The following is a 14023-nucleotide window of genomic DNA, read 5'->3' on the forward strand; positions in this document are numbered from 1 at the left end:
CTAGACACAAATATGATAGCTGTCATAGTAGGGGCAATTAGAGACAGAGATGTCACGTGAAATCTGGCAATTAAGGGTTTGTCATGTGCCTGACCTTATTTTACCTTTCATTTTCAGAGTGTGCCTTGTAAGGTGGGGCCACAACATTTAAATGTTAGGTTATTTCTAACGAGTGTCAAGCTTATTAAAAGCTAGTACCTGATTTAATAAACAAGCCTGACACATTTCTACATACACCCAATCCTGATTGGTTCTCTTTAAAATTATGTTTTGTTGCTAGAGTTGGATTTGGGGGTAATATAGTGAATATTAGTGAAAAGCTCTAGCTCATAACACATTAAGAACTGGGTCATTAAAACTGAAACCAGAACCAAAAGTGGCACTAATAAATATAAATGTTGTGATGGGTGGATTAATTTCCATGTCATTGCAGTTAAACCACATTTAGTCCAATACATGTGATGTGAGCTCCATGCCTGTCACATACACTATATTGCCAAAAGTATTGATCGGCCTGCCTTTACACACACATGAACTTTAATGGCATCCCAGTCTTAGTCCGTAGGGTTCAATATTGAGTTGGCCCACCCTTTGCAGCTATAACAGCTTCAATCCTTCTGGGAAGGCTGTCCACAAGGTTTAGGAGTGTGTCTATGGAAATGTTTGACCATTCTTCCAGAAGCACATTTGTGAGGTCAGGCACTGATGTCAGACAAGAAGGCCTGGCTCGCGGTCTCTGCTCTAATTCATCCCAAAGGTGTTCTATCAAGTTGAGGTCAGGACAGTCATGTTCCTCCACCCCAAACACGCTCATCCATGTCTTTATAGACCTTGCTTTGTGCACTGGTGTGCAGTCATATTGGAACAGGAAGGGGCCATCCCCAAACTGTTCTCACAAAGTTGGGAGCATAAAATTTTCCAAAATGTCTTGGTATGTTGACGCCTTAAGTGTTCCCTTCATCATACCTAAAGGGCCAAGCCCAACCCCTTAAAAACAACCGCACACCATAATCTCCCCTCCACTAAATTTTACACTTGGCACAATGCAGTCAGGCAAGTATCAATCTCCTGGCAACTGCCAAACCCAGACTTGTCTGTTGGATTGCCAGACAGAGAAGTGTGATCCATTACTACAGAGAACACGTCTCCACTGCTCTAGAGTACAATGGCGGTGTGCTTTACACCACTGCATCCGACGCTTTGCATTGCACTTGGTGATGACAAGGCTTGGATGCAGCTGCTCGGCCATGGAAACCCATTCAATGAAGCTCTCTACACACTATTGTTGTGCTATTCTGAAGGCCACATGAAGTTTGGAGGTCTTTAGCTATTGACTCTGCAGACAGTTAACGACTTCTGCGCACTGTGCTCTTCAGCATGCGTTGACTCCGCTGTTATTTGTGGCTTAGTTGTTGTTGTTCCCAGTTGCTTCCACTTTATATTTAGCAAGGAAATTTCACCGTTGGACTTATTGCACAGGTGACAGCCTATCACGGTACCACACTTGAATTCACTGAGCTTCTGAGAGCGACCCATTCTTTCACAAATATTTGTAGAAACATGCCTAGGTGCTTGATTTAATACTATGGCCATGGAGGTGATTAGAACACCTGAATCCAATGATTTGAAGGGGTGTCCCAATACTTTTGGCAATATATATATATATATATATATATATATATATATATATATATACACACATATGGACATCGGCTGCAAAGACATGAGTGAAGAGAGCAATATGTTCTTTTTGGTCATCATTGCATTTATTGAAATTTGGTTTTGTAATATTCTTGCCTTCATCAAAACAACTAATCAAAAAAAAAAAAAAGGTGAGAAACCACATGCACACCTCAGACCACTCTGGTGATGTCAAAAAGGAAAATGACCAGCAGCAAAGCTAGATAGCCCAGAGATGAGAAGGCCAGGGATCCTGGGGCCTAATCTTAGAACTGGGGATCTCATTAAAATTTAGTGCTTACTGTAAGATATCAGAGCTTAAAGTAGATCTCCAACTCATAAAAAAAAAAAGCAATCCTCCTCCTTGTCTCCGTCAATGTGCAACCTTTTTCTTCTTTTTCTGTCCTGTAAGAATATCACAGCTTTTAGCTTCACTAAGAATATGGCACTGAGTATCACACAGTGGGAAGTAAGCTGTGATTTCTTCAGAGGGCTAGTAAATGTAAAGAGGAAAGGATCGCTGCTACTTCTGACCAGCCCAGATGAATAAATGATAAGACGTGGCCTCAGCCTACAATTACAACTTCAAAAAACTCATCATACTAAATACCTTGGTCTGCCTACTTTCCAAAAAAGGGGTCATTTGGGGGTATTTGCACTGTCCTGACATTTTAGGGCCTCAAGAAATGACCCTCAGTACATCAGGACTAACCAATTTTTAAATATATATGCCATAGTTTGTAGACTCTGGAAATTTCAAAAAGACTAAATAATATACAGTTGTGTTCAAAATAATAGCAGTGTGTTGAAAAAAGTGAATAAAGCTCAAAATCCTTCTAATAGCTTTTATTTCCATACACACAAATGCATTGGGAACACTACACATTCTATTCCAAATCAAAACATGAAGAAAAACATATCAAATTTGTGTTGTTCCTCTAAAGAAATTGAAGAAAAGTAAATATTAGACTGTTCAAAAAAATAGCAGTGTTTGTATTCTTCTTTATAAACTCAAACATTCACTATATAAACTGAAAAATGTTTGAAGATTTTGCTTTCCTTTGAATCACTTAACCACTTGCCTACCAGGCACTTATACCCCCTTATTTACCAGGCCAATTTTCAGCTTTCAGCGCTGCTGCACTTTGATTGACAATTGCGCGGTCATGCAACATTGTACCCATATGAAATTTTGATCATTTTTTTCTCATAAATAGAGCTTTCTTTTGGTGGTATTTAATCGCCACTGGGCACTTTACTTTTTGCGCTATAAATAAAAAAAGTGCAAAAAATTTGAAAAAAAAGTTTCTTTGTTTCTATTATAAAATTTTTCAAACAGGTAATTTTTCTCCTTCACTGATGTGCGTTGATGAGGCACCACTGATGGGCACTGATAGGCGGCACTGATGGGCACTGATAGGCAGCACTAAAGGGCACTGATAGGCAGTACTAATGAGGTGGCACGGATAGGTGGCACTGATAGACAGCACTAATGAGGTGTCACGGATAGGCGGCACTAATATGCAGCACTGATAGGCGGCACTGATAGGTGACACTGATGATGGGTACTGATAGACGGCACTGACTGGCATCACTGCTGGTCACTGACTGGCGGCACTGACTGGCACAACCGCTGGGCACTGACTGGCGGCACTGACTGGCAGCACTGCTGGGCTGCACTGGTGGGCGGCACTGGTGGTTGGGCACAGGTGGGTGGCACTGGTGGGCACAGGTGGGTGGCACTGCTGGGCACAGGTAGGTGTGCACTTCTGGGCACAGGTGTGTGACACTGATGAGTGGCACAGGTGGGTGCACTGCTGGGCACAGGTGGGTGATCTGGGCACAGGTGGGCGGAGCTAGTGGGCGCACTGCTGGGCACAGGTGGGCGGAACTTGCGGGTGGCACTGCTGGGCACCGATCATCAGGGCACTGATCATCAGTGCCGATCCCCGCTCTGACAACTGCCGGTTCTCGGCAGTACTTTCCTCACGATCTGACAGCGTGAGGAAAGTGCAGCCGAGAACCGGCACTTGCATTTCCCTCTGATCAGCGTGTCATTGGACACCGCTGATCACGTGGTAAAAGGCCGCTGTGATTGGCCTTTTACCACATCACGTGATCAGCTGTGTCCGTAGGACACAGCGATCACGGAGATCGCCAGGTGCGCGCCCCCTGGGGCGTGCAGGAGAGCGCGTTCTGGGAGGACGTCATATGACGTCCACTCAGAACTGGCCGGCCGCAGTACAGCCGTCATTCGGCTATCTGCGGTCGGCAACTAGTTAATGAATATTTAGTTGCACTGTTTTTGAGAACTGCTGTACATCTGTGTTGCATAGAGTCAACCAACTTCTGGCACCTGTGAACAGGTATTCCTGCCCAGGATGATTGGACTACATTTCACAGTTCTTCTCTATTTCTTGGTTTTGCCTCAGAAACTGCATTTTTGATGTCACCCCACAAATTTTCTATTGGAATAAGATCCGGGGATTGGGCTGGCCACTCCATAACGTCAATCTTGTTGGTCTGGAATCAAGATATTGCACGTTTACTGGTGTGTTTGGGGTCGTTGTCTTGTTGGAACACCCATTTCAAGGGCATTTCCTCTTCAGCATAAGGCAGGACGAATGATCATATAATTTTATAATTTTTCTTAGTGCTGCACTTTTTTTTCTATGCTTGAATAAGGTTTTATATTGGTTGCCTTGAGTGCTATACCTGCTTACTAGAGAGCGCTCACTTTTTTACTGTATTTTACATGCCTGCTACCTGCACTTGACTTGGGTGCTCTTAACTTGTAATGACAACGCAAACATGATGAACTTTCCATTCTGAAATGCATGGCACAGCATGCGCTATCTATCCAATCACTTTGTATCCAATCAAACAGGCTCTTGCTCTACATAGTTTGTGGTAGATCTAAGGCTGTGTATTCAGTGACAATGTTGTCCCTTGACATTGATTGTGAGTACAGAGGTGGGTGGGAGCAATCTCCTGGAGGGGGAGGGCAGGTACAGGGTGTGTGTTAATGAGGTCAGCTGGTGAACTCCTTCCTGTGTCTTAATGGCTTTCCCAACATCTTTAGATCTAAAGATCTATAGATTTAAAGTTGGCGATCCAGGAAATAATGGAGTTTTTTTACCGCTTCCCCACCGCTCTACAGCAGAACTACTGCTACAGGGTGGCAGGGCTGCGCAAAATCACATATATATGTGATTTTGCATTTCCGGGTAAAGGGCGCGCTCGCGCCACCCTGCCATTGTCGGTTACAGCTGTTGATCACTGGGTCCCGGCTGGAGATTGCCCGCCAATGCAAAGCAGCATGCTTACACAGTAAAAAAACACAGCATACAGTTGCATGTGCAATTAAACCATGGCAACATCTAATGTTTGTGTAGTATTATGTTCAGCAGACTGTGTTCTTCTATTGTTGTGACTTAGATGACGTTCAGAGCACATTTTATGCCCAATTCATGCAAAACTCCAGGTAATCCCAAGGGGTTCACATACTTTTTCTTGCAACTGTACATAGTAAACCAGCAGACAGTTAACCCTTTGATCGCCCCAGATGCTAACCCCTTCCTGCCCAGTGTCATTAGTACAATGTCAGTGCTTTTTATTAGCACTGATCACTGTATTAGTGTCACTGGGGATGTCATTGGCAGTTAGTCAGTGTCAGAATGCCCTCCACAGTCCAACTGATCGCCGCAATTACTAGTATGATAAAAATAAATTCTAGTATATCTACCGCCATTTGTAAACTCTATAACTTTCACTTAAACCAATTAATTTACACACATTGGGATTTTTTTTTAGCAAAGACATGTAGCAGAATACATTTGGGCCTAAATTTATGATGAAATTTGATATTTTTAAAAAACTTTTACTAGATAGAAAAAAGTAAAAAATATTGTTTTTTCAAAATTGTCGGTCTTTTTTTATTTATAAAGCTAAAAATAAAAAATGCAGAGGTGATCAAATACCACCAAAAGAAAGCTCCATTTGTGGGAAAAAAAGGACTAAATTTCATTTGGGTGTAGAGTTGCAGGACCACGCAATTGTCAGTTAAAGTAATGCAGCGCCGTATCGCAAAAAATGGTCTGGTCAAGATGGGGGGGAGGGGGAATCCTCTGGAGGGCAAGTGATTAAACAACAGTCTGGATGTTGTGGTAAGGGCTGACCTAGGATATTATAGAAAGCTTTTCTTTTCTGCTAAAGAGGTAAGGTAATGGTAACAATGGTACATAGGGAAGTTGGAATTTATAAAAAAGGTGAACTTAGCCTTTAAAATTCCTGTAAAAGAAACTGACAAACTTATTCGGCGCTGGCAACCAAAATGAGGTCTTGTAGGTTATGAAGGCTATAACCACAGCTGCTCAATAAACCATAGGAGATATAGGTGAATAGAACAGTAGCTGATACTGAGCGCTATTAGTATAGAGCCAAATTAATAGTGACCAGCAAAGTATTAAATAATAGCAAGGATGATGACATGAGGCAGCATCCTGTTCTGTGAGTGGTACCTTCTCACAGTTGGTGATCTATCTTCCAGAAGAGCAACCCACAGGATTCCTCTCCACTGCCTCCTGCACCCTGGTCCGAATGTACCGGTTTCCTCAGCAGTAAGCCAATTTTATTGACCACATTCACACATTTGGGCTATACCACCCACTTTTTCCTTTCGTTTACATTGGACATATGACTATGAACAATGATTTTAATTCCTTTCAAGTGGATAATACAATCCTTCTTTTTTACTTTGGATAACATTGTCATCCTCCTTGCTAATTCTTAATACTTTACTGGTCTCTATTAATTTGGCTCTATATCAATAGCACTCAGTATCAGCTACTGTTTTAAAATTCCTGTCAGGTTTTTATTGCTGTATGTGTTCCTTTTAGGGAGAATTACCTTCTTATTTATTTAGGTGACTGTGGAGGGCCAATCTTCCAATGGGGACACCAGTTCTGGTCACAACTAGCTAAGAGGGGATTTCTCTCATTTTAAAGATGTTTCTTGCTGTTGTATCTATAGGATGGAACATGAAGGCAGATGTCTTCAATAGCACACAAATGGCAAAAAATAGAATAAGTTTTAACCAGTCTCTACTTCACAGGTGTCAAACTGGTGGCCCTCCAGCTGTTGCCAAACTACAAGTCCCATGAGGCATTGCAAGATTGACAGTTACAAGCATGACTCCCAAAGGCAGAGGCATGATGGGTAGTTTCGCAACAGCTGGAAGGCCGCCAGTTTTACACCCCTGCTCTACTTCATCCACACAAAAAAAACAAACTACCAAACTGGAGCTCCTCTTTACCTTCTCCAGGGTGGTGTTATCACAAACTGGGCAGTCACTTATCAAATTTGGAGAGGGCAGAAAGGACAAGGTACTGTACAAGTTGAAAGACTCTTTGAGGATGCATTGCAGCCTCATCTTGCTGCTACTCTACCAGGAAAAATGATGATACAACAATTCCACAAATAGCTACTAGTTCTCAGTTCAATTATTTATCACCACTGTACATTTTTTTGGGGAGATCCACCTCCATTCGCTGTTCTGATGACATAGTACTATGGGGAAAGATCTAAAATTTCAGTTATCTACAAAAAGTGAATAAGAAATCTTCAAATGAAGACACATTTTGGACGGCTTTCATTTAGAAGGTGACATGATGCTAGGGAAAATCTACCAAATGCGGACAGCTTACCAAGTTTACATGATTTAAAGGGGCAAGGTAGAACATACTTAATGATTTGAATGACAGACAGAATTTACAGTACTTTTACTAGAGTTTTCCTTTGCAATGATTATATTTAGATTAACTGAAATATATGTGCCTTCTTAGAAGAGACACATAATATGAAATGTCAATCTCAAATTCTATGCATGATTTATGCTACCGGCTGTCAGGGTTCTCGTGGTCTCACTACTACCTTATTCATGGAGCTATTTTATGTACAATGTCTGCTATATAATGTTACAAGCAGGCTAAAATATTTGCTTGCTGTCCTAGTAATATGAATGTATCTATCCAGGAAATCCTACACTGAGTGTTGCTTATGACTTCCAGTTGAACTGTGTTGTTTTTCAATTTGTAAGCATGAGTTTGCTTCAAGTGAAGAATCTGACACTCCAGTGGTGATTTCAGTTTCCATTATTACTAACTTGCTTGTCGTTTTTGAAATATACAAGGTATAGAGGAGCTTTTTAGAGTTGTTTCTAGATCTACTTGTGAGAATGGTAGCTGTAGTAAAATTACTCTTGGATAGAGTAGGAAATGGTTAAAACCTCTGTCAGTTTTTTTTTTTAATTTTGACAACTATGTTCTGTTTAAGAGATTTCTCTTTATTTCCTATCCTGTAGACACAACATCACATGAAAAAAAATTACTTAAATGTGAGGTAAATCCTGGTCACCAGGACAAATAGAGAGAGAGAATATCCGTAGCACAGGCACAGACATCAATAAAAACATAACAGGTATGTTGTATTCTAATCCTTCTACACGCTATCCAAAACTAAAATAAAGTTTTGACTTTACATACTTTTAGGTCCATATATATTTGGACACAGGCCCAATTTTCATACTTTTGGCTCTGTATGTCACAGGAATAAATTAAAACTAAACAATCCAAATGATATTGAAGTGAAGACTTTCAGCTTTAATTCAAGGGGTTGAACATAAATATCAAACACAAATTTTAGGAACTGCATCCCTTTTTGATAGATAGGCCCTCCATTTTCAGGGGCTCAAATGTAGTTGGACAAATGAATATAATCATAAACAAAATGTTTGTTTATAATATTTTGTTGATAATCCTTTACTGGCAATGACTGTCTGAAGTCTGGAAGCCATGGACATTACCAAAGACTGGGTTTCCTCCTTTCTGATGCTTTGCCAGGCTCTAACTGCAGCTGTCTTCAGTTGTTCCTTTTTTTCTGAGTCTTTATGCCTTTAGTTTTGCCTTCAGCAAGTGAAATGCATGCTTAATTGGATTGAGATCAGGTGATTGACTAGGCCATTGCATAATATTCCACTTATTTTCCTTCAAAAGCTCCTGGGTTGCTTTTGCAGTGTGTTTTGGATCATAGTCCATCTGTACTGTGAAGCTCCATCCAATCAACTTTGCTGCATTTGGCTGAATCTGAGCTGACAGTATATCTCTAAACACTGCAGAATTCATCCAGCTGCTTCTGTCTTCTATCACATCATCAATAAACACCAATGACCCAGTGCCACTGGAAGCCATGCATGCCCATGCCATCACACTGCCTCCACCATGTTTTACAGATGACATTGTGTGCTTTTGATCATGAGCTATTCCAAGCCTTCTCCACACTATTTTCTTCCTGTCATTCTGGTACAGATCAATCTTCGTTTCATCCGTCCAAAGAATGCTTTTCCAGAACTGGTCTGGTTTTTTTAGATGTTTTTTTGGCAAAGTCTGATCTGGCTTTTCTATTCTTCAGGCTTATGAATGGTTTGCACCTTGTGGTGAACCCTCTGTATTTTCTCTCGTCAAGTCTTCTCTTGATTGTAGACTTTAGCAATGATACGCCCACCTCCTGGAGAGTGTCCTTCACTTGTCTCGATGTTGTGAATAGGTTTTTCTTTACCATAGCGAGGATCCTGCGATCGACCACCACTTTTGTCTCCCATGGATGTCCATGCCTTTTTATATTGCTGAGCACACCAGTGCATTCTTCTTTCCTCAGAATGTACCAAACTGTTGATTTGGCCACTCCTAATGTTGTTGCTATCTCTCTGATGGGTTTGTTTCATTTTTGAAGCCTTACAATAGTCTGTTTCGCCTGCATGGACAGCTCCTTTGAACGCATGATGTAGGTTCACAGCAATACCACATTTAGAATCAACTCCAGACCTTTTACCTGCTTAATTGATGAAGAAATAATGGAGTAGCCCACACCTAGCCATGAAACAGCTTTTGATTCAATTGTCCAATTACTTTTGGTCCCTTGAAAAGGGGATGGCTAATTTTAAGAGCTGTAATTCCGAAACCCTTCCTCCAATTTGGATGTACATACCCTCAAATTAAACCTGAGAGTGTGCACTTTCAACCCATATCCATTATATAGCTATAGCTTGAATATGTTTTGGTAAATACCTGAAAAAAACTCAAATTGTGCCTGTGTCCAAATATATATGGCCCTAATTTTATACTTTAAGTGTATGTTACAGTGGAACTGCAGGGTTAAAATCTCTGTCAGTGTTTATTTGATATGCCACCCTTGATAAGTCAACCATTGTGTTTCAAACATTTGACCATGGACATGGACTAGACATTGTTAAAGCTGGCCATAAACTAGTAGAATTTAGTTCAGAATTTTTATTTTTAAGAACATTCATTCAATTTTCTAATCATTAGAGGAGTCAAATGAACATTTGTTTTCCACCGCAGTAACAAGAAAATTCAAAGTAACACGATGGAAAAATGTGCTTGAATGTACAAATTTCTAACAGTATACAGTATGTGGTTTTTGGTTGGTAAAGCCCAATCATTCCAAAATCAAATATTAAACACAAATTACATTTTGTTTCACAAAGGATGTATTGGGTCTTTAAAGATTTTTCCAGAACAGTACAGTAAAAAAAAAAATACAGGAAGGTACAACAAGCGTTAAGGAGTACAGAGGTGCAATCTGCAAAAGGATCCACCATAATACTAGAACTCAGTACACTTCCATAATTATCATGGAGCATAAGGAGGTGAAAAACTCAAAGGCTTATTCAAGATCTGTTGAAAACAGATGGTTCCAATGAGGAGGGCTCCATGTTAGTTTTCTTAGGCACCTCTACAACGGGAGGGGCCATCAATCACTTCATAATTGAGTGCTATAACAGGAAGGAGGAGGAAGAAGAGACAAGATGAGCCAAGGAGGGAGGGCAGAAGAGAACTGAAAGGAAGAAGGGGAATGGAGACGTTTGCCTGGGATTGGTCGAGAGAGAGAGGAGGATGGGGAGGAAGGGTGATATGGGGGAGCCCACGTGGGCTAGTGGTTGGGATATGTGGGGACAAAGTGCATCAGACTGAGTGCAAGGTTCATTCTATATTCAGATGAGCAGTATAGGATATCCAGGGATCCCAGACCTTTAAGCATTTGGCATGGGAGTTTTCAAGGATGGAAGTGAGCTTCTCAATGACCATGCTCCACATTAGCCTTTGCTGAATGTCAGCGAAATTGAGGTACGGCTGTCTCCATGCACTAGCCAGCATTTGCTGAACTGCCAGGAACACAAACCCCACCAGTTTCCTCTTGTTGGCAATTAAAGTTGGGATTGGTTTGTGCAGACAATTTACAATTTGAACATTTTTTAATGACATTCTTAAAACTGTCGAATGTACTGAGAATTTTAAAATTAATTTTTGTTTGAATTTTCATTTGCAAATCTTCTAGTGTATAACCAGCTTAAGAGCAATCATCAGATTAGACTTTAAAGTGTTTATAAAGTCATTTTTTTAAATTAATATAATAAACATATTATACTTACCTGCTCTGTGCAATGGTACTGCACAGAGTGGTCCTGAACCCCCTCTTCTGGGGTCCCCCCCTCAGCACTGTCAGCTCCTCCAATTCTCCGGTCTCTATAGCAAACCACTTGCTATGGGGGCAGATATGTGGGCTTGATCCCAAGCCAGGCTGTATGCGGCCATAGACACACATAGCGTGGCTCAACTCCACCCCCCTCTCCCTCATCACAGCACTTGAGTAACAGCAGCAGGAGCCAATGGCTCCCAATGAAGCCTCTGTGAGTAGAGGAAGAGAGGAGATGTAGCCATGTACAGGGCTGGAATCGATTAAGGTATTGAGATATTAAAGTATTTAGGGAGTGGAGGAGCACAGCAAGTTGTAAACTTTTTTAACCCTAATGCAAGGAATGCATTAAGGTAAAAAATGTTTTAGCTTTTAATATTTACCCCAGTTGTGGTATAAAATAGGGGAGGGATACAAAATCCATTTCTAACCACAGTCAGAACAATGGCCAGGTAGCTACATCGTTTTCTTCTAATATCTATGTGAAGAATCACAAATGAAAACCCTGGTTTAATGTTATATTTGGAAGATGACACAGTTTAAGAGGAGCTCCAGTCTCCCCCCAAAAAATTAAGTCAGCAGCTACAAATACTGGAGAATGCAAAGACGTGGAACTTCCTCTTTTGGATGAAGTTTTTCTTTAAAGTGGTTGTAAAGGCTGACAGTTTTTTACCTTCATGCATTTTATGCATGAAGGTGAAAAACCTTCTGTTTGCAGCAGTGCCTCCAACCCCCCTAATACTTACCTGTGCCCCATCGCGATTCATTGATGTGCACAAGAGCCCCGGCTGTCACAGATCTCTGCCTCCTCATTGGCTGAGACAGCAAGCGGGAGCCATTGGCCATTGGCTCCCGCTGCTGTCAATCGCAGCTAGTCAGCCAATGAGGAGAGAGGGGGCAGGGCCAAGCTGTGGCTCCGTGTGTGAATGGACAAACTGCTTGCTGTGGGGGGCACCCGACAGACTGGAGGAGCCAGGAGAGCCTGTGGGGGACCTGAGAAGAGGAGGATCAAAAACCATTACACACAGCAGGTAAGTATAGACATGTTTGTTATTTTACAAAAAAAAATATGAAAAAATATGAACCTTTAATTTCACTTTAAGTGATTCAGTGATCAGTAATAGAGATCAAGCAAGATTTCCCATGAATGTTCACAGAAAATTGTTCCTCTCATGCACAGAACTCCATGGGCTAGCATCCACCACATAAGTCCAACAGAATGGGATGGCAATATTCACATAATGTAGAGGTGAATCTGTATTGCAGAGGGCATTAGTACCAATATTGACGTATGATGCCTAAGTAAGTGGTTGATGATCAGCTTGTGGCTCAGTCACAAGTAACATGTGTGGTTCAGGGAAAGCAGCTTGAATCTGATTGGTGAAAGTTCCAGGTGTGAAGTGACCAGCAATTGGGGTGGCCCCACAGGCAGGAGCAAATTTCAGAACAGCCCTCTGGCCAGTAGTTATGGAGGAAATCACACAAACATCAACTTGGTTTTCAATAGCTACAATGGTGCATGCAGCAAGCAGAAACATTTTGCATGTTTCAGATTTCTAATGTACTGTATATATACCATTGCTTTTCCTTCTGTAGATATGCTACTCCATTTGAAAGTTGTGGTTAGTGCAACTCAAGTGCGTTCCTGCAGCCAGGAACTTGAGGACATCTTCTTCCTTAATTTTCAGGACATCCATACCTCCGGACATTGTTAATCACCCCTGAAGCTACAATGGGGAAAAAGCAACAATGCCATGTGGAGAGTCTCCTGCTGAAGCCGAAGCAAGAGCAGATGTTCTTCATTCTGCATTTTGATCATTAGATGGAGCTGATGCTCATAAGAAATAGCTATTTACTTTGATTGTCAGGTGCTATGCCTAGCAGGTGGAGGCCATAAAACAGATCTGGGTGTTATGCAACCTGGAAGCCTAAGAACATCTTGTAGTGAAATAGAAGTACTTTGGGGAACAGCTCTGGACTGAAGTTGAGCTTTGTTTGAATGTCTAGGGGTACAATAAAAACATGCCCAAAACTGGCCTTTAAAGCGGTATGAAACCCCAAACCAAAAATGTAAAAAAAATTGCAGCTTACCAATCATTAGATGTGGTGGCTGCATCAGTGTTCTTTTCTTTGGCTTTCTTCCTCTCTGTTTTCACCTGGTGATATGGCCAATATCACACTTCCTGTATTAGTAAGACACCACTCTGGATACATGAGCACAGCAGAGAACAGCATTGTCAGTGTAGGGGGGAGAATTAGCAGATTTAAATGCAATAACAGATTGAAGCCAAACTCCAGCTCCACTTTATAATCAGGTGCAGCAACAGTTGTTTTTTCCTTTTGGGATAAAGGTTTTACATGCCTAAATAAAAGCTGATTATTATATTTACCACTGCCAGTGGTAAATGGATTGTCTCATCCATGTAAACTGATTCTGCTGGAAGACTTGTGCTTTTGAAAAACAAGAGACTTGCATTACCAGATAAAAATAGAAGGAAACAAGCCTAAAAAATGTAACTAATGCAGCTTTCACATCTAAAAATTATAGGCTGCAATATAATAAATGTTTGCTTTTAGGTTTAATAGCACTTTGAGGATTTGGAGTTTTGTATTTTAGCCTACATTGATGTTATTTTTTAAGAACAGATATTTTCTTTTGCATGACCCCTACAATATATGGAAAATGTATGTGGACACCCTTCCTAATCTATAAATGTGTCCAGCGAAAGGTACTGGTAATGCTACAGCATACAAAAGCTTTTAAAGTGAAATTAACCACTTGCTCTCCAGA

The 14023-nt window shown here is 41.0% G+C and overlaps 1 pseudogene; it reads right to left on the reverse strand.

Moving 5' to 3' along the window:
• Window positions 1-8343: 8343 nt before the first annotated feature.
• Window positions 8344-13511, reverse strand: LOC149470292 (small ribosomal subunit protein uS2-like; annotated as a pseudogene).
• Between the last annotated feature and the right edge of the window lie 512 nt (window positions 13512-14023).

The sequence above is a fragment of the Staurois parvus genome, unplaced genomic scaffold, assembly GCF_062004578.1.
Source record: "Staurois parvus isolate SC_StPar_1 unplaced genomic scaffold, SC_StPar_1.0 ptg000048l, whole genome shotgun sequence".
NCBI classification, from domain to species: Eukaryota; Metazoa; Chordata; class Amphibia; order Anura; family Ranidae; genus Staurois; species Staurois parvus.